The sequence below is a fragment of the Arvicola amphibius genome, chromosome 6 (genome assembly GCF_903992535.2).
Source record: "Arvicola amphibius chromosome 6, mArvAmp1.2, whole genome shotgun sequence".
Classification (NCBI taxonomy): Eukaryota; Metazoa; Chordata; class Mammalia; order Rodentia; family Cricetidae; genus Arvicola; species Arvicola amphibius.
Genome location: NC_052052.2, coordinates 26337840 through 26357737, shown reverse-complemented (window position 1 = coordinate 26357737; position 19898 = coordinate 26337840).

The following is a 19898-nucleotide window of genomic DNA, read 5'->3' as shown; positions in this document are numbered from 1 at the left end:
CAGAAAGACTAAGGCATGGCTTTTAAAGAGATAAAGAGACTGCAGGAGAGTCAATACAGAATGGCCAGTGATTTCCATTCTCATCTGCAAAAGCATGCCTCCGTTAAACAAAAAAAAAAAAACTGAAGGATAGGGTCCTATCTGTTCCAGAGAGCTGAACTCAGGCAAGAATCTGGAGGGTGGCACTCTTAGAGAGGACATAAAGTGCCATGCTCCTGACACATGGGCATACCTGTCCCTACCCATCTGGCTGTTCACCTGTTTTCTGTGTAACTATCCCCTGAGTTCTTTCACCCACACTAGCAAATTAATCAAACTGGAGGTGGAGATCATGGTCCACACGCCCAGGCAAGCTGGACACAGAGGCTATAACTTAGGGTGCCGCCCAAGGACTGGGCTATCCTATATCCATCCGCATTCCTACCCCCAGTGAACGAGATCCTAGACAACCTTGTGGATCACCATGTGGTCCCAGAGGCCTCTAGTTCTTACTTGTTTCTGTTCTGATGGGACAGTGTGCCAAGACTGTGCCAACAAACCCTGGCAGCTACAGAATCAATGACCAGAAGTCAGTCCCCCAGCTCCCAGGGATCTCTAGAAGCTCCCTGGGGGGGGGTTAAACTGGAGGAGCGCTCCCCCCAAGGAATGTTAATGAGGTGGTTAGAAGTTTGCCTGGGGGCTGGAGAGATGGCTCAGAGGTTAAGAACACTGGCTGCTCTTCCAGAGGTCCTGAGTTCAATTCCCAGAACCACATGGTGGCTCACAACCATCCATAATGAGATCTGGTGTCCTCTTCTGGCCTGCAGGCATACATGTAGGCAGAACACTGTATACATAATAAATAAATAAATCTTCAAAAAAAGAAACTCTACTTGAGGACACAATTCTGAATCTTCTGAATCTGGGCTTCCTTCTTGTGAGATATAAAATGCTAAATAAGTCACTTGACCTCACCAAGACTTTTTAAAAACAGAGTCTCACAATGTAGCTAAGAATGGCTTTGAACTTCCATTCCCCGTCTCTACCTCCCAAGTGCTTGGATTAGAGGACTGCACCACCATCCATGGTGCTAGAACTCAAACCCAGGACTTTGTGCTTCTTGCTTGTAGGCAAGCACTCTACCAACTGAGCCATATCCTCTGCCTCAGTTTCCTGTCTGGGCAACAGTGTTTATTTCAGAGAATTGTCACCGGATTGAATAATATAATGCATGAAGATGTTTCACTTAGCACATGCCCACAGTGAGCACAGTCCACGGGGACCCCAGCCTATAGGAGGACCAGGAGCCCAGGCAATCTGTGAACCAGGACTGGGCTCTGAGATCCAGAGCAGAGCAGTCCCTGCCTCTGCTGCCCAGCCAAGGACCTCCTCATAAATACTCTTCACCGTCTGCTAGAGCCTCACTTGCTGCTGTGGTTGTTCTGAGACCTCCAGCCCAGCTGTAGAGCCTCTCTATCAACTGGGGCTTAGCTCCACTCCTCCAAGCTAAGAAACATGCAAGGACCCCAGGGCAGAATGGAGCCCACCTCTGTCGTCCTCGAGAGATGTACACAAACTGGACGGTGGTGGCGCACACCTCTAATCCCAGCACTTGGGAGGCAGAAGCAGGTGGAACTCTCTGAGTTCGAGGTCAGCCTGGTCTACAGAATGAGTTCCAGGACAGGCTCCAAAGCTACAGAGAAACCCTGTCTTGAGGGGGAGCTAAGAATGCTGACTGCCTGGTTCAGCCTTCTGGCTTCAGGTGGGTCACCTGACCTCCTCCCAGTGATTTAAGGTGAGTCACCTGGTCTCTCTACACCTCAGTTCAGAATTTACAAAACCAGGCCGAAAATGGTCCTGTGTGCTAATTAGTTAATAAACAACAACAACAAAAAAAGAGTGTGCTGCTCTCTGGCACTATAAGACATCAACATGTTTGCTATGCTTCTTCTCATTGTTCCTGTTTCTCCAGTACATGGCCAAGCGCACAGAAAATTTCAGAACAAATTGACTGAAAGAGCAGCTGTATGGCTGGGTTAATGAATGACACCCCCCCCCCAGCCTCTAATGCTCCTAGTTCACTGGTCACAATGGCTTTAAGTTTGGAGCACCTTGAAGGTACCAGCTACACCAGGACCCGCAATCTAGCTGAACCTCAGAGGTTCATTTGTCCAAGATCATGGCCCTTTCTTTCCCTCCCGTTTCATTTTTAATTATACACATGATACAAAAATCACTAAAGGAAAAAAATTTAATAGAAAGAGGCAAAATAAAAAACAATCAATGTAAAGTCACCTGTACTTCTGCACTCTGAAATTACCATTGTTAAGCATTCACTGACAGGCAGCCAGACTGTCTTCATGCAAATTTTTTTTTAACAAAGATGGGCTCACATTATGCATCCGCGGAACTGCAATGGAGTGTGACTCTCTCCGTGTCAATAAATATGTATCACAGGCAGCGGCGACTATTCCATTGTAGAGCAGAATCACAATTTATTTAACCAATTTGCTGTTGGGGGATATTTAGGCTGATCCAATTTCTCACCATTTTCTGTGATGAATATCCTCCTTATACAGACAGCTTCTTGAACTTGTCCAATTATTTCCTTAGGATAAATCTCTAGAAGTGGAATTTCCCAGTCAAAGACAATACACTTATTTAGGGCTTTCCATCTATGCATATGGCCACAGCGTCTCCCGGGATGGTTGTACCAATTTATACTCCCACTCATGGTGCAGGAGATGTGGACCACAAACATGGAGGGTATGGGAAATAGGTCAGGACGGCTGAGCCATCCCACGGTAACAAATTAACCCCCAAGTCTCAGTGGTATGACACAGCAAAGATTTATATCTGGTCCAAGTGGCAGAGTTAGTCTGGCTTAGAAGAAGATGCTCTGCCTCCAGGAGAGAGGACACAAGCTTCAGAGAGACCTGCCCACATATAGCCGTATTTTCTGGAGCCCGGGACCTCCAAAGCTTTGCATCATAGACAAGGAGCCACTGGTAGGTTTTATGTGATGCTTAAAACCCCGCACCTGTATAGAGCACCAAATGCTTAGTCTCTAAGAGCTCAGTAAACATTTGCAGCAATGCCAGCAACTGTCCTGGCAACTACTATGACAATAGTGACCATGACCAAAGCAGGTGCTGAGTCCACATACCAAAGGAATGGAGACAGCATGCTAAAGGAGTATCAGAACACAATGCTAAGAACAGCTCTGGGGAGGGTGAGGCAGGAAGATTAGGAGTTCAAGGCCAGCCTGGATGATATAGTGAGTTTGAGACTGACCTGAGTTCAAAACCCCATCCCACTAGGGGGAAAAAAAAGTAAGGAAAGCAAGAAGGGAAACTGTGGTTCATATTCACAGTGAAATTTTAGCCAACTGTCTTAGGGTTTCTATCGCTGTGAAGAGACACCATGACTATGCAACTCTTATAAAGGAAAACATTTCCTTAATGTGGTGGCTTGCAGTTTCAGAGGGTTAGTCCGTTATCATAGTGGAGAACATAGTGGTGTGCAAGCAGACATGGTGCTGGAGAAGGAACTGCTGTGTGTGTGTGTGTGTGTGTGTGTGTGTGTGTGTGTGTATGCAGGCAACAGGAAGTAGACTGAGTGCCACGCTGAGTGAAGCTTGAGCAAAAGAAACCTAAAGCCCACCCCCACAGTGACACACTTCCTCCAACAAAAGTCACACCTACTTCACACCTACTTCAACAAGGCCATACCTCCTAATAGTGCCACTCCCTTTGGGAGACAGTTTTTTTCATACCACATCAACCATAAAGATGAATGAAATTATGTCTTTAATGGGAAAATGAATGAAATTAGAGACCACCATGTTGAACAAAATAAGCCATAAACAAACATGTTGGTGTTTCCCCGCATATCCTAGTTTGGGTTACTGTTGCTGTGATGAAACACCATGAAAAAAAGAAAGATGGGTAGGAAAGAGTTTATTTCACTCACAATTCCATAAAACAGTTTATGGTCAAAAGCAGTGAGGGCAGGAACTCGAACAAGGCAGGAACCCGGAGGCAGGAGCTGATGCAGAGGCCATGGAGGAGTGCTGCTTACTGGCTTGTTCCTTATGTCTTGCTCAGCCTGCCTTTTACATAATTCGGGGCCACCCTCCCAGAGATAGCACCACCCACAAGGAGCTAGGCCCTCCCACATCAGTTTCTAATTAAGAAAACGCCCTACAGGCTTGCCTACAGCCAGATCTTATGGGGCATTTTCTCAATAGAAGCTCCCTGCTCTTGGATGACTTAGCTTGTGTCAAAATGACATAAAACTAGCCAGCCTGAAAAAACAGCCATAAAACCTCACACGTGGAATCTAGCTACATTATCTACTTTTCTCATTGCAGGACCAAATTCCTGGCAAAAATCATTTTGAAAGAGAACAGATTTCTTTCAGCTTATAGTTGAGGGTGCTGTCCATCACGGTGTTAAAGGTATAATGGCAGGAATGGCCCAGCTGTGGTGGCAGGAGGCCAGGTGAGGTGACTATTCTTGGCTGTCAACTGGACTACATCTAGGACTAACTAAAATGCAAATGGCTGGGCACACCTGTGAGGGATGTTTTTCTTAATTAAAATAATTTGAAATGGGAAGACCTATTTCTTTTTCCTTTTTTTTCTTTCTTTTTCTTTTCTTTTTTTTTTTTTTTTTTTTTTTTTTTTTTGGTTTTCAAGAAAGGGTTTTTCTGTGTAGCCTTTAAGTCTGTCCTGGAACTCACTCTGTAAATCAGGGGCTGGCCTCAAACTCAAGATCTACCTGCCTCTGCCTCCCAAATGTTGGGATTAAAGGCACGTGCCGCCACTACCTGGCTAGGGAAGACCTATTTCTAATCCAGATCTTTGAGGTGGGAAGATCCACCATTAACCTGGGCCACACCTTCTGCTGGTAGCCTTTATAAAAGGCCATGGAAGAACAAAGTGTGTTCTCTCTCTCTCTCTCTCTCTCTCTCTCTCTCTCTCTCTCTCTCTCTCTCGCTCGCTCGCTTGCTCGTGTGTGTGTGTGTGTGTGTGTGTGTGTGTGTGTGTGTGTGTGTGTGCGCGTGTGTGCTTGCTCTTGTTTCAGTAGCAATTCCTTTGCTGGCATTAGCACCTACTTCTTCTGGATTTCCAATGTATTCTGAAGACCAGCTGAGACATCTGGATTCTTGAACCTTCCATTCACAGCCAGCTATTGTGGATTAGCTGGACCACAGCCTGTATGCTATTTACTAAACCCCCTTCCTATGCATGAAGAGAGATTCTGTCTATAAGTTATGCTCCTCTAGAGAGCCCTGACTAATACGGCAAGTAAGGCACTTGCTCACTTTTCAGAGAACCAAGAAGCAGAGAAATATGCAGGCTGGTGCTCGGCTGGCTTTCTCTTTTTCCTATTTAGTCAGAGGAAGCCTGAAGTCCACAAGAATGGTGCCACCCACATTTAAGATGCAGCTGATTCTGTCTGGATTCACCTTCCTAGACACACCTCTGGGTGTGTCTCACTAATGTCCTAGGTGCTTATTAATCCAATTAATTTGATAGTAAAAATTAACCATCCAAGCCAGGCGGTGGTGGCGCATGCCTTTAATCCCAGCACTCGGGAGGCAGAGGCAGGCGGATCTCTGTGAGTTCGAGACCAGCCTGGTCTACAAGAGCTAGCTCCAGGACAGGCCCTAAAGCTGCAGAGAAACCCTGTCTCGAAAAACAAAAAAAAAAAAAAAAATTAACCATCCAGCTAAGTGTGGTGTTGCACACCTTTAATGCCAATATTCAGGATATTCCCCATCTCTGAGATTGTTGTTGGAGGTTTCTGTCCTGCCTTGTCCCATAGTCATTCAGTCCCAAAGAAACACACAGAGGTCTACATTAATTATAAACTGTTTGGCCTATTAGCTCAAGCTTTCTTGTTATCTAACTCTTACATCTTACATTAACCCACAATTCTTGTCTGTGTTAGCCACATGGCTTGGTACCTTTTATCAGCGAGGCGTTCTCATCTTGCTTCCCCTGTGTCTGGGTGAGGACCACAAACTGAGACTGAGACTTTCCTCTTCACAGAATTCTCCTGTTCTGGTTGCCCCACATATATTTCCTGCCTGGCTACCAGCCTATCAGCCTTTTATTAAAGCAATACGAGTGACAAATATTTAGAGGGTATAAGACCATGGTCCCACAGCATATGATTTCAAGGCTAGCCTGGTCTACATAGTGAGTTTGAGTTTCAGGTCAGCCAGAACTACATAGTGAGACCCTGCATCAAAAAGAAGGAAAAGAAAAAATGTCAGTGTGATGTGGAATGTCCTTCTGTATATGTGTTGCTTTTATTGGTTGATGAATAAAGCTGTTTGGGCCAATGGCTTAGCAGAGTAAAGCCAGGTGGGAAAACTGAACAGAGACAGAGAGAGAGAAAGAGAGAGAGAGAGAGAGAGAGAGAGAGAGAGAGAGAGAGAGAGAGAGAGTAGGCAGAGTCACAGAGTCGCTATGTAGCTCCTGAAGGAGACAGACGCTGCTAGCTGAGATGATCCAGCCTCAGTCTATCCAGCCAAGACTCCAGATAAGCTCTACACTTTCCCATCACAAAGAGACTAAACAAAAAATAATACAGCTAGCTCTCCCAGGACTTCCCATTATCCCAATTTTCTTAGGGTCCCCTAAAGATGACAGCACCCCCCAGACAACAGGAAGCAGTCTAGAGAACATGACACCCACATTCACAAGAGAATGAGGTGGGTGGTTTTGAACAAAGGAAATTAGATTCAGGGATCTCTTTCTGAGAGGAAAAAAAAGAAATCTATGCATGGACTCTACGCCAGCGGACACAGAGAGGACAAAGGAGATATAAGACGGAAGAGAGGTAAAAAGTCACAAGGCAAAACATAGATTAATATAAATGGGTTAATTTTAGTTATAAAAGCTAGTGGGACAAGCCAAAACTATAAAACAAGTTTTCATAATTAATAATAAGCCTCTATGGGTTTTTTGTGAACTGAAAGCCCAAAGAAAAGTCCATCTATAGTCACTAAGGGTGTGTCTTTGAGACTGCTTCCTTTGGATTCAATGTGACCAACGACCTCCTGCAGCCATCCCCTCTCTGCCTAGTGCCATGTCTTCCCCACCAGGACAGACTGTATCCTTCTGGAACTGTAAACCAAAATACGCCCTCTTTCCCTCAAGTTGTTTCTATGTGTTATCTTTATCACAGCAAGAAGAAAGTACTAAAACACTCTGGCTAAGGAGGCAGCTCAGTAAATCACCCAGTTCAGCTCCCCAGCACACTCATAAAAGCCAGATAAACCTCAACTGTAAATATTATAATACAGAATTAATAAGAGAAAATATTTAACTTTTTAACAAAAGCTCTGTTTTTGGTTTATGAAAACATACTGAGAATTAAACAGGGCTTTAACAATCGCACAAGATAACAAGAACTAAGTGGGCTCAAAAGAAATTTCTTGGGAAAGTTCACAGCAAAAAAAAATGGTATATTTCTTAGAAATATGGAAAATAAAAATATTTGTCCTGTACATGAATTATTAATAAAAATGTAAGCTCCAAGAAAAAAAGCCAGATAAAGCCCAGTGCTTGTGGGGAGGTGGGAGAGGCCAAGAGAATCATGAGGCTTGCTGACCAGCCAGCCTAGCTGAATCAGCAAGCTCCAGGTTCAGTAAGTGACTCTGCCCCAAAAAATGAGGTGAAGAGTAACCAAGAAAGACACTTGATGTCAACCTCTGTCCTGCGCACACACACACACATGCATGGGCGCACCTTCTCACACATACATGTACACACATATAAACATATATACATACACACACACACACACACACACACACACACACACACATACAAAGAGGGCATAATATCTTTACCCAAGTATTGAAGGTTGGTCTTCAGATATGACACCATTCTTTTTTACTTTTTGATATGACCCCATTCTATGCCCACAACCAGTGTTACTATCAATATCTATCCCCGCCTCCTATTCTCTCCCTCTGCAATCACCTGTCTCCTGCCAATCCACCTCAGTCATTCCCCAAAATGAAGTTCAAATCTGCCACGCTGCATAGAACCTTCCATAAACAGTACAGTCAGAAGTCACTTTCAAGGACTAGGATATATCTCAACAAGCCGGGCGGTGGTGATGCACGCCTTTAATCCCAGCACTCGGGAGGCAGAGGCAGGCGGATCTCTGAGTTCGAGGCCAGCCTGGTCTACAAGAGCTAGTTCGCTGGGCGGTGGTGGCGCACGCCTTTAATCCCAGCACTCGGGAGGCAGAGGCAGGCGGATCTCTGTGAGTTCGAGACCAGCCTGGTCTACAAGAGCTAGTTCCAGGACAGGCTCCAAAGCCACAGAGAAACCCTGTCTCGAAAAACCAAAAAAAAAAAAAGAGCTAGTTCTAGGACAGGCTCTAGAAACTACAGGGAAACCCTGTCTCGAAAAACCAAAAAAAAAAAAAAAAGGATATATCTCAACAGTAGAGCACTGGCCCAGTCTGATGGCTAATGCCAATTATCAAGCTTACAAAGCCTAGAATCCTCTGGGATACAGGCCTCTGAGCATGCCTGTGAGGACCCAGCTTGATTATGTTTAGGTGGGGAAACCTGCTCACTGTGGGTGGCACCATTCCCTAGCTAGGTGATTCTGAACAATGCAAGAAGAGAGAAAAGGAGTTTCACACCATCATGCATGCATTCACCCACTGCTCTCTGCTTCTTTACTGATGAAGCAATATGACTAAGCCTACAAGCTACTGTGACTCCCCCCCCCCACAGTGACAGGCTGCAACCTGGAACTTTGAGCTAAAATAAACCCTTTCCCACTTAAGTTGCCTCTGTCAGACTATTTATGATAGCAACAGGAATGAAACTAAGAGTCCACATATACTCGAGGCTCTGACTTCCAGCCTAGAGCCAAAGGGGTAAACACCAGCCACCTCTGCCTCTGTGGTTCCCCCTGCCCTGAGCACATCACTTACTGTAAGTTTAAGGAACAGTGACTCCAGCTTAGAGCAGGCAGTGACATCCAGAGATGAGCAGTCACTGCAGCTGCAGCATTCCCACAGAGACATGGCTTCTAGAAACCACAGTCCATTGTCACAGAGGCCCAGAAAACAAACCTTCACCTTGCCAGACTCAAAACATGCTGGGGATAGAAAAGACCAAAGGTCATCCACAGGGGCACAGAGGCAGTTCTAGTGACCCATGAATGCTACAGAATATTTGTTTAACTATGTAAAGATGTGTTGCTTTTTTACCTTGCCTGCCTAAGGCACCTGATTGGTCTAATAAAAAGCTAAACAGCCAATAGTGAGGGAGGAGATATAGGAAGAACTTGTGGGCAGGGAGAATAAGTAGGAGGAGGAATTTAGGCTCAAAAAAAAGGTAAAAGGAAAGGAAACAATAGGGAGACACCAGGGACCAGACAGGCAGACATGGAAGAAGCAGGAAATATAGAATGAAAGAAAGGTAAAAAGCCCCAAGGCTAAACATAGATGAAGAGAAACAGATTAAATTAAGTTAAAGGAGCTAATGGCTAAGTAATAGCCTAAGCTAAGGCTGAGTATTCATAATTAATAATGTTTTTTGTCTTTATTTGGAAGCTCGTTGATGAGCCTGCCTAGTGGGGAAAGCTTTCTAAATGAGGTATTTGCTTCTCATAGCAGTGGTCTGGATTGGTGAAAAAACGACCTCAACTCCTGGGTGGGGAACAGAGGAACGTGTCTGCCAATATCTAGGAAGCCCAACGGAAGGAGACAGCGTTCCCTCATCCTTGCAGCTCAGAATCAGCACTGGGGCGGGGTTGGTGGGAGGTCTGAAAACAAGGTGGCAGTAACATGTTCCCACAGAGGTCCTTGGGGGCCCAGAGGAGACCACTAAGCCAGAAAGCCCTGGCACACCCCAGGATGGAGTAGGAAGGCACAGTCTGGGAGAACTAGATTGTGAGTCACCTGAGAAGTCATCCCAGCTCATGCTGTGACTTGGGTTTGCAATTTTCAAGTGACTTGGTCCCAGCAGGGAGAGCTCTAAATACGTGGATGACAGAGAGCTTCGAATGCTAAGCCTATGAACCGCGTCATAAAGGAGATTGCAAACAAAAAGAGCTCCGACCACTGTCTAGTGGAGCGTTCCATCTAGTGTCAACTTGTGTGGGCCAGCACAGGCGGCCAGAGCTTGCCTATGGCCTGAAAAAAAATACCCTAATTTTATCCCCAGGGGAAGGGAAAATAAAACCCTTTAGCAATGCAGGCTGCTGTAGCCCAAGAACCACCAGTGACTTCGATCACCTTGTTCTGATGGACACTGTCAGCAAGAGCCTCACAAGTCTCCCAGGAGGCCCCAGTTCTTCTGCTCCACCAGGCTTCTGCTGGGATCAACGCTAGCTCCATTCAGTGGTTTAGATACCTACCCTTGTGGATTTTTCTAGAGAATCATGGGGTGAGGGGGGAATGCCCTAGGGGTTTTTGTTTGTTTTTTTGTTTGTTTGTTTATTTGTTTGTTTGTTTGGTTGGTTGGTAGGTTTGGGGGTTTTTTTGGAAGGGGTGTGTATGTGTGTGTGTGTGTGTGTGTGTGCTGATTTTGTTTGTTTGATTTTTGGTTTTGTTTGTTTGTTTTGGGGGTGGGGAGTTTCCAGCTTTTTGGTTTAGTTTGTTTCCGGCTTTTTGATTTCGTTTTGTTGTGTTTTTTTTCTACTGATGCCTTGAACATGGTTTATTCGCCTTGCACTTTCTGGTCACAGTCCAGCATGAAGAGAAGTCAGGGCAGGAACTCAAGGCAGGAGCTTGGAGGCAGAAATGGAAGCAGTTTACTGACTTGCTCCCCATGACTTGGTTATTAATCAAGAAAATGCCTCAAAGACTTTACCTTCAGGCATTCTAAAGGAGCCTTTTCTCAATGAGGTTCCTTTTCTGCAGACAACTCCAGTTTGTACCAAGTTGACAAAAACCTAACTTGCGCAAAAGGAAACCTAATCCACTACGATTTGGGAAGGAAAAGCGGTCACTTTGTCCCACGAATATACCACCACCACCCCTGACAGTCCTCCAACTGTGACCCAGGTCTGAGATGCACTCCCTGGGAAATAGCTCAGACCCTTCAGGTGGGGGAGTCCATTCTATAAAGCTGCCCCCACTTCAGATATCTATTGCAGTCCCCTGATTGTAGCCCGTGCTTCTGATCAGCCAGCTATAAATCAGGGTTTCCACGACCCCTTCCTGAGGTTTGATTAATTTACTAGACCAGCTCCCGGAACTCGGGGAAATACTTGATTTAGGTTTGCCCATTTATCACAGAGGATATTAGGAAAGTTACAGAGGAGAAATCAGATGGACGACGTGCAAGGAGTGGAGGACTACCTACAGAGCATCCCTGCCCTCCCAGCTGTACCCCACTTAGTATGTCTGAGGCCCCCAGGGCTCCTGTTCCCTGGGCCTTGAGGTTCTATGGAGAATTTGCTGTATGGACATTATTGATCAAATCATTGGCCTTCTCTTCTCCCTAAAGACCTAAGCATGGCACCGATCCTTCAGTCACATAGTTGGTTGCCCTGGTAACCAATCACCATTCTGGAGCTGGGGCGGGGGACATAGCACCAGACACGTCATTACCCACAAATAGACATTGATCACTTCAAAGATACCAAGGAACCTGAGAACTGTATGGCAGGAAATGAGGTGAAGACCAAATATCTACTTGAGAGGGTCACAGAGCCAGCTGCCATCCCTAGTGTGGGTGGGCCACATCCGGTCAGGTGAAGGCCTAAGGGTAACAAAAGGGAATCCAGCAAAACGGCTCAGCAGGTAAAATTCTTTTCTGCCAAGCCTGACGACTTGAGTTCCAGCCTCAGGACCCGCACGGTGGAAGGGAAAAGAAGACTCCTGTAAATTGTCCTCTACCCATGTGCCCTAGCATGAGTGTACCCATACACACACACACACACACACACGTGTACACAGAAAACAAACACTCGTGCCATAACATGAAAACACCTATGCGTACACCCAAAAATAAGCAAACAAACACATTTTTAACCTTAAAGGGGGAGAGGACAAGAGCGTCCCCCTATCTCGGTCTGGGACACCAGGCTTTGCAGCTGTCGGCTCCACTGGAAACATTGGCTTCTGTCTTGATTAGATTTAAGATTTGCTGGTGATGAGATCTCTAGAGCAGTGGTTCTCAGCCTTCCTGATGCTGAGACCCTTTAATACGGCTCTTCATGTTGTGCCGACCCCCAGCCTTGTAATTATTTTCATTGCTACTCCATCACTGGAATTGTCTACTCTTATGAATCCTAATGTAAATGTCTGTGATTTCCAGGGGTCTCAAGTGACCCCCAGGTTGAGAACTGACGCTCCAGGACCACGACAACCAAACAGTTATAACACATCACTGTGAGCAGGGTCCTGCACAGCTGCAAAACACAACAGCTGCAGATCCACACAATACTGTTCAGGGAGGACTTGGGGGAGGGACAAAGAATATGACCAAAATGTATTGTGTGAAATTTTTTAAAGTAAGAAAATTAACAAAGAATGTAAAGAAAAAAAATTTTTTTTTGCAAGGACCCAGGTGTGGTAGCCCCTATCTTTAACCACAGCACTTAGGAGACAGTAAAGCTGGAGCAGGGATGGGTAGGCAGGCCTGGGATGTAGTAGGGTGAGTAGGAGTTCTTCGGACCATAGGAGTGGCAAAAACTAAGAAAAGGGAGACCTTTGACCCTGAAGCCCACAGGAACTAGGACCCTGGCCTGCAGACCCCTCTTTGCCCACTCAGAGTCCCATTCCTAAGCATTCTGATGGAGGGCCCAACCTCACTCCCTCCCTGGCCTTCCCCTGACCACTCCCACCCATCCTGCCTTAATGAAGTTCCCGGCTGACACCTTCTAATTCCCCAATGATTAACTTCCAGTGGATTAAGAGCGGGACAGCTATTTAATTAACGCACACGTGTGAAATTACTCAGGACTCATTACAGTTCTATGATTGACTTGTTAATGTTCAGGAATTCAATTATGTGCCTGACAGTGAACTCCTGGCCAGGTATGTCAGAGCAGCCTGGGAGACCAAGAATGGAGTGATTGTAGCCCCTGTTTGAGCTCCAAAACTACAGAGAAACCCTGTCTCGGGGGGGGGAAAACAAAACTTCCCTCAATGAGGCCTGGGGCTCTGTGCCAACCAGGCCCAGTGGAAGAGTGGCTATGCAGGGGCAGGAACGTGGGGCCAGCGCTGGCAGAACTCTGCTATCACTTGCTGTCATAAACCCACTGACAACTAGAGAAACTCAGAGGCCAGGCTCAGCCTCCTATTTCTGTGTGGTCTTGGGCAAATTACTTCACCTCTCTGAACCCTTTCCTCAATGTAAACTGAGCCTGGTAAGCATACATTCCTTATAAGGTGACAGGCTAGAGTAAACAACAGCACAGAGTTCAGCCCAGTGCCTGGCCGGAAGAACCCTTGTTTTCTGATCCTTGTTAGCATTTCCAGGGAAAGGAACCACACCGGAGCAGCCAGGGACTCGGCTTGTCATGGTGGGACACACCTGAAATATGTGCACTCAGGAGGCAGAGGCAGGAAGATAGTCAAAAGTTTGAGGCTAACCTGGTCTACATAGTGAATCTAGGCTAGTCTGAGCTACATAGATTCTGTATCAATATACATACACATATATATATATATACATACATATATACATACATACATATGTGTGTGTATATACATATACATGTGTATGCACACTCAACACATATTGTCCTATCCCACGACGTCCACACTCATCGGCCTCCTGAGAGGGTGAGGCCCTGAACCCTGCATCACAGAGCTGTCTGGGTGCTTCCCTTTCTGTGGAATGTGGGTGGGGACCAGGACTGTCACAGCAAGTGGAAGCTGTCGATTAAATGATTAAATGGTTCGTGGTAAGCACCGATGTGTGTGACAAAGATATTGGATGATGCCAGGATGTCATCAAGCTCCATGGACCCACAGCAGAGTGCCCGGTGATACCCAAAACTTCAAACAGAACGTTTTGACCAAGAAATCCAAGTGCAAGAGTAGGGTAAGTGGCTGGACTTGAAACCTGAGGCGGTGGGGGGTGGGGGAGGTTCTACCGTAGGCAACTGAGCAAATGGGAAGGGAAAGAGAAAGAGAAGGGAAGAGAGAAAGGGAGGGAGGGAGAGAGAGAGGGAGGGAGGGAAAGAGGAAGAGAGAGAGAGAGCACAAAATAGCCCTGTGGTATCTATTTTAAATGCTTAATTTATTATTTTTATTGTTGTGTGTGTACAGTGTGGGTGTGTGGGTGTGGGCACATGCGTGTGCATGAGTACAGGGACATGAAGAGGCCAGGAGCGAGAGTCAGATGCCCTGGAGCTGGAGGGACAGGTGTTTGTGAGCCACCTGACGTGAGTATGAAGAACCAAACTCGGGTCCTCCGCAAGAATTATCAGCACACGCTCTTAACCACTAAGCCATCTCTCCAGCCCCCAACCTGACAATATCTTAAAATAACTTTATAAAACATAAAGTATCTGAAAATAAATACATAGGGAATTAATAACATTTTTTCATCCACAGGGAGGGGCAGGAAAACTAGAAGCCTAAGATGCAGGAGGGAAATTTTTCCCTGAATAATACCTCTTTATAATTTTTTAATTTTGAATCCTATGAATGTATTTTGTCTATGCAAAAATTAAATTAACAGATGCTAGCACTGGTTGACTCTAGTTGTTGTGGCAAAGGTTTTACTTCCTTCCTGTTTTCTTGTGTTACCTAAAGTTTTTAATGGGCATGTATTACATTTTCAAATGAAGAAAAATAATAACACAATTAACATTTTCTCCCAATGTTTGTGTGTATAGGCTGAAGAACTGACTGGGCCCCAATCTGTGACCAAAACAAAATCATTCTCAGTGGCTTTGTAGTTCAAGAGAAACCATTTAAAGATGGGAGTGGGTTTGTTGTGGGGATGCAGAGGGCGGAAGGAGGAAGGGAGACCGGCACCCAGGAAGAGCTTCCTGCCCTGTGAGGATGAGCAGCCCATCAACAGAAGTATCCAAACATCGACTTTGATGTGTGGGGATGGAACAGGGCCTGTGCCAGAATGCACATGTGCACACACGGATATGGGAACACGTGGGAAAGCACGGACTAACTTGAGTCACAAGTGACATGTGAGACAGCAGAGATGTGGCTATGTGTGTGCATGTACACACTCTGGTGAGTGAAGCTGTCTATCTACAGGAGTGTGTCCCTTCATCCCAGCTGTGACGCGGAGAAAGATACTGCGCACACAGACATCCTCGGTGGCCTCTCCTCCTGTGTGACGAGGGCATCTCAATGCACAGAGCATGAGGGTGCCACCTGCGAGTCTAACACAAACCCCGTAGGTGCCCAGGGTGAGAGCACCTTTGTTAGTCTGGCACATAGTAGGGCACTCATTAAATATCCCAATTTCACAAATGAGAATGTAGGCAAAAAAAAAAAAAAAAAAAAAAAGTTGGCTCTTTGTCACATATACAACAATAGAACCTGAGCTCAGAGGGCCTGGCCAGTGCTAGCTTCCTGTACTTTGTAATTATCAAGTAAAGTCTGTAGGAAGCTGCCAGTTTGGGCTGAGCAACAGACCAACTCAAAATGGAGTGCCTTGTGCTAATATTTCAGGCCCCAGGAGAGTGGGAGACGCCAGACAAATCTCCAGATGGGCCAAGAAGTGTGTTGTCCCCCAGCTACGAACTCCTGCTTTAGTCTTTATGAGAAAGGACACTTTGAAGGGAACAGCCTGGTATGTGTGTTCTGTTCCTGCCTCTGTGGGCCCTCTCTGTTGTAGAATGCCCACTCAGTCCTACCAAACGAGGGCTGCCTGGCTCTGAATGGAAAATAGAAGCCAGTAAGATCTTAAAGAGAGAACCAGTGTTTTCAGGTTCATAATCTCATACAGTAGAGTGGCTGATACAAGAGTCACAAGTTTAAGGTCAGCCTGGGCAAGTTATAGAGACCCTGGCTTTAAAATTTGTTTTAAGGTCAAAGAATGCTAGAGATGTAACTGAAAGACAGAGAGATTGCGTAGGCATAGCGCCTGGATTCAATTCCCATAGCACCAAAAAGGAAACTCAATAAATTTCTTGTGATTTTTGTCATGTGACAATATATAAATAACTTGACACACATAAAACCCCTCATACACAGTCATGACTATCCACCACATAATATTTATGGTAGGTGTCCCACACACACACACACACACATACATATCATATATCACATATGTATCCATTATATATAGGCATTCATGGCAAACATACAGATATTGAGGTATTTATTACTTACTCACAGTAGTCAATCACACATCAGCATCCACTGCATGTACACATGCATGTGTCATATGCACATAGCCGTAACAGAGATGTCCAGACGTCCACCATGCACACCACAGACACCCAAATGTAACAATCTACTGACTACTTTTTAGGAAGCAATGAGCTTGGTCCCCTTTCATGCATCCTGTGACTTCCTACTCACGAAAACCCTGCAAAGCGGGTGTCTTTCTTCCCACAGAGTCATGGGAAGTGAGGTGCAGAGAAGCAAAGTAACCGACCCGAGGTCTCCTCTCCGTCAGGAAGAACAAAAGCGTGTCCTCTGGACCCTGAACACCACGCCTCCAGCATGCACCTCCGTTCCAGCTATCATGCTTGCGATTGAGGTATGTAATTATTCACCATACAATGGTCTGATACAAAAATGAAATTACCAGTGACCTGGGCGTGGGCAGCTGCTTTGCAGCAGGAACGGTTTTGAACAATCGGATGATCAGACGTCTGAGTGACATCTTCCCTTTGTTCTGATTAAATTGGCCTACATAGGCGCTTTTGTTAAGCCAACGCCTCTAGACAGGGGCTAATTTTTATACCTCATCTGTAAACAAGAATATGTCTGTGAAAGGTGAAATAGTCAGGGCTCATGGGATCCGTTGAGAGGTTGGAGATGTTCAGACTGACCTCAGGACTCCCAGGAGTCAACTGGTGGTCTACTTGGAAGATTCAGGATAAGCCTTCAGGAAGGAGACCAAAGGCATAAGGACTTTTCCCACACACAGGACATCATGTTGAACTTCGTGTTCGCTAAAGGAAAGCAGAAGTCATGTGCTCCCCCATGCCAACCCCAGGCCTCAGGAAGGTTGGATGTATGGAGTGAAGGCTTGGCACTCACCATTCTGAAGACAGAAACTAAGACAACCCTGCAGTGCAGGAGATGGGCCTGTCATCTCTGCCCTTTGCCCTACAAATGAGCTATAGATGGGGCTCCTGGGTCTGCTAGGGTGAGCATCCTCAGCCCCAGGGCCTCGCTAGGGAGTGCCAGGCAGAGCACCGGCTGTCACTCAGCACAGCTGCTCCCCAGGGAACATTTTACAACTTCACCTATTCTGTGTCGCCTGCTTGATGGAGCATCCACAGCAATTCCAGGACTGTATTTCATTGTCACCTTTATTTGCAAGGGATGTCAGTCAGGCCCCGAAGTCAGCCGCCCAGCCGCTCCGTGCCTTTTGTTTCGTACGCAGGCACACACAGCCACGAATCCACACTCAGGTACACCTCGGCACACGTGGAGCACACCCAGACACACATAGCCACACATGGGTCACGGCACACCAACCTATGAGCCATGCCTTGGGGTCGTCACATTGCTAACTCCAAGGGGACTGTCCATATTATCGGTACACACTTGCCATTTGTAAGCCAAGCAAGGTACACAGTGTTCCTCATTCACAGAGGCACCCGCACACACACACTCAACAGCAAGGCCAGATTACACACACTTACAGAGCCCGAGTCAAGCCAGGATGATGGAGACCCACCCTCCCGACTTCTTGGGGCCCCCAAAGATCAGGAATAGGTATGTTGAGAAGAATAGGGTTCTCTCAAAAGCCCCACCTGTTCAATATCACACACTCCATACACACACACACACACACACACACACACACACCAGCAGGAGCCTCTTCAGCTGCCTAGCTGAAGCTGAACCATTAGCACTAATTACCACACTCGTTGTCAAAGGGGTTTAATTAACTCTCTGCTGGGGCTCTACGGGGAACCAGGGCCCTGGGCTTCTCCCTCCCCTCCTTTGTATGGCTTTTTGGGGTATGGGGGAGGGGTCTCTGGTGACTCAGGTCTGGACATCCAGATCTGTACTGGCACGTGTCATACACATCCAGAAATGCACGGCATGTTTACAGGCGTGCTTAGAAGCAGCCCCACAGCCACATGATTGCATGCTTTATAAGAGATGAGAAATGATAGACACAGGCAGACAGCTAGGCAGCCGGGTGATTGATGGATGGGCTGATAGAGAGAAATAGGTGATAAAGAGATGATGGATAGATGGATGGATAGATGATAGATAGGCAGACCATAGATAGATGATAGGTCAGTGGATAGGTAGATAGGCAGGTAGGTAGCTTGAGAGGGTAGATGTGGATGATGGGTAGATGAGCAATCACGATGGCTCATAGGGCACCCCCACTGTATACTCTTCCCAGGCCCAAAAAGGGATGTGATTCGAATCATCCCCCCCATGTTGATATTCTCTCTCCCTCCTTGGCACCCTCTTCTCTTTTTGACAACGCAGTGGTTGGCAAATGCATCCTGAAATTCAGCTGCAGATTGGGGTGGTCCCATCCCCCTACTCTGTGATACTCTGTGAACTTGGATATGTGCCTTCTGCTGCCTGGGACTGTTCTCTCGTCATGAGGATTCAGGTGGTGGCACCTGGATACCTATTGGCTTGAAGATAAAGGAGACCGAAAGTGTTTGGAACGCACAGAAGAGTTCTGACATCATGAAGCCCCATGCCCCTTGGCTGCTACCTCCAAGGTGGGAGCTGCTTCTTCTGGATGGGTACTCCTTCTAGCTGGAGGTCCTGAATATATTTAGGAACACTGTCCCCCAGGAAAGATGTAGATCCTCCCCTTCCCCTCCCCAGCACCACCCTGTCTTTCGGGAACACACACCCGTTCTAGAGATCAGTTCTTGAACAGAGACCCCAGGCTGAGAGGAAGGTCCCCTGAGGGTGCCTGGGAGCCTGCAATCTGGCAGGCAATCAACTGTATGCCAAGGAGAGCTGGTCAGGCACTAAGTTGGGGTTGAAGCAGGGCAAGCCACTCTCCTGGGACCAAGGGCCCCCAGCCCCGAACAATGATATATATTTTCAATTTTCTCAAAGATTATATTTTTTTTTTCCTGCAGACGTTCATCTTGTGCTTTTTTGACCAGTATAAACTGAAAAGTAATAGATTCCAGATGGGAAAGAGATACTCATTCGTCCTGAGCAGTGCCAGGACAAGCCCCAGCTCCAGGGCGGGTAGCTGCAGAATCAGAGGTTGAGTCGAAGCAGGATGGGGGATGGGAGCATAGGACACTGAAGCCCACTGTGACTCCCTCACAGCCCGGTAGCATGGAAAGAGACTGGTCAAAGTCAAGGCACAGGGTCTTCTTTTCCAATGGGACCTTGACAGACACACTCTCTTCTCAGAGGGCTCACCTGGAAAATGGGGAGACTCACTCTACAGGAGGAACGAGAGTTAAGCCGGAACAGAGCTGCCTGTGGGAAAGCCTGGTGAGCATGTCCCCACCCAAGAGGAGCAGCACCTCTAACACAAAGGGCCTGGCTTCTCAATCTAGCCTCAGCCCTGGGCTAACATAAGAGCCTCACGACGATGTTAGTAGAGTTAGCCTAAGCAAGATTCCTTGATCCCACAGACACACCTAGGATACTCAGCTTCCAGCGTCAGAACCCTGCCTGCCCTAGGAAGACTTCCAGGGGACCACTTTGCTTTCAAAAGACCCTCGAAGAAGGTGAGCACGGGCTCTCGTTGCCCTCTTTTAGAACCCATTCCTTTGGGAAGTGCTTTCAAATGTCTGACTCAACTCCACTTGC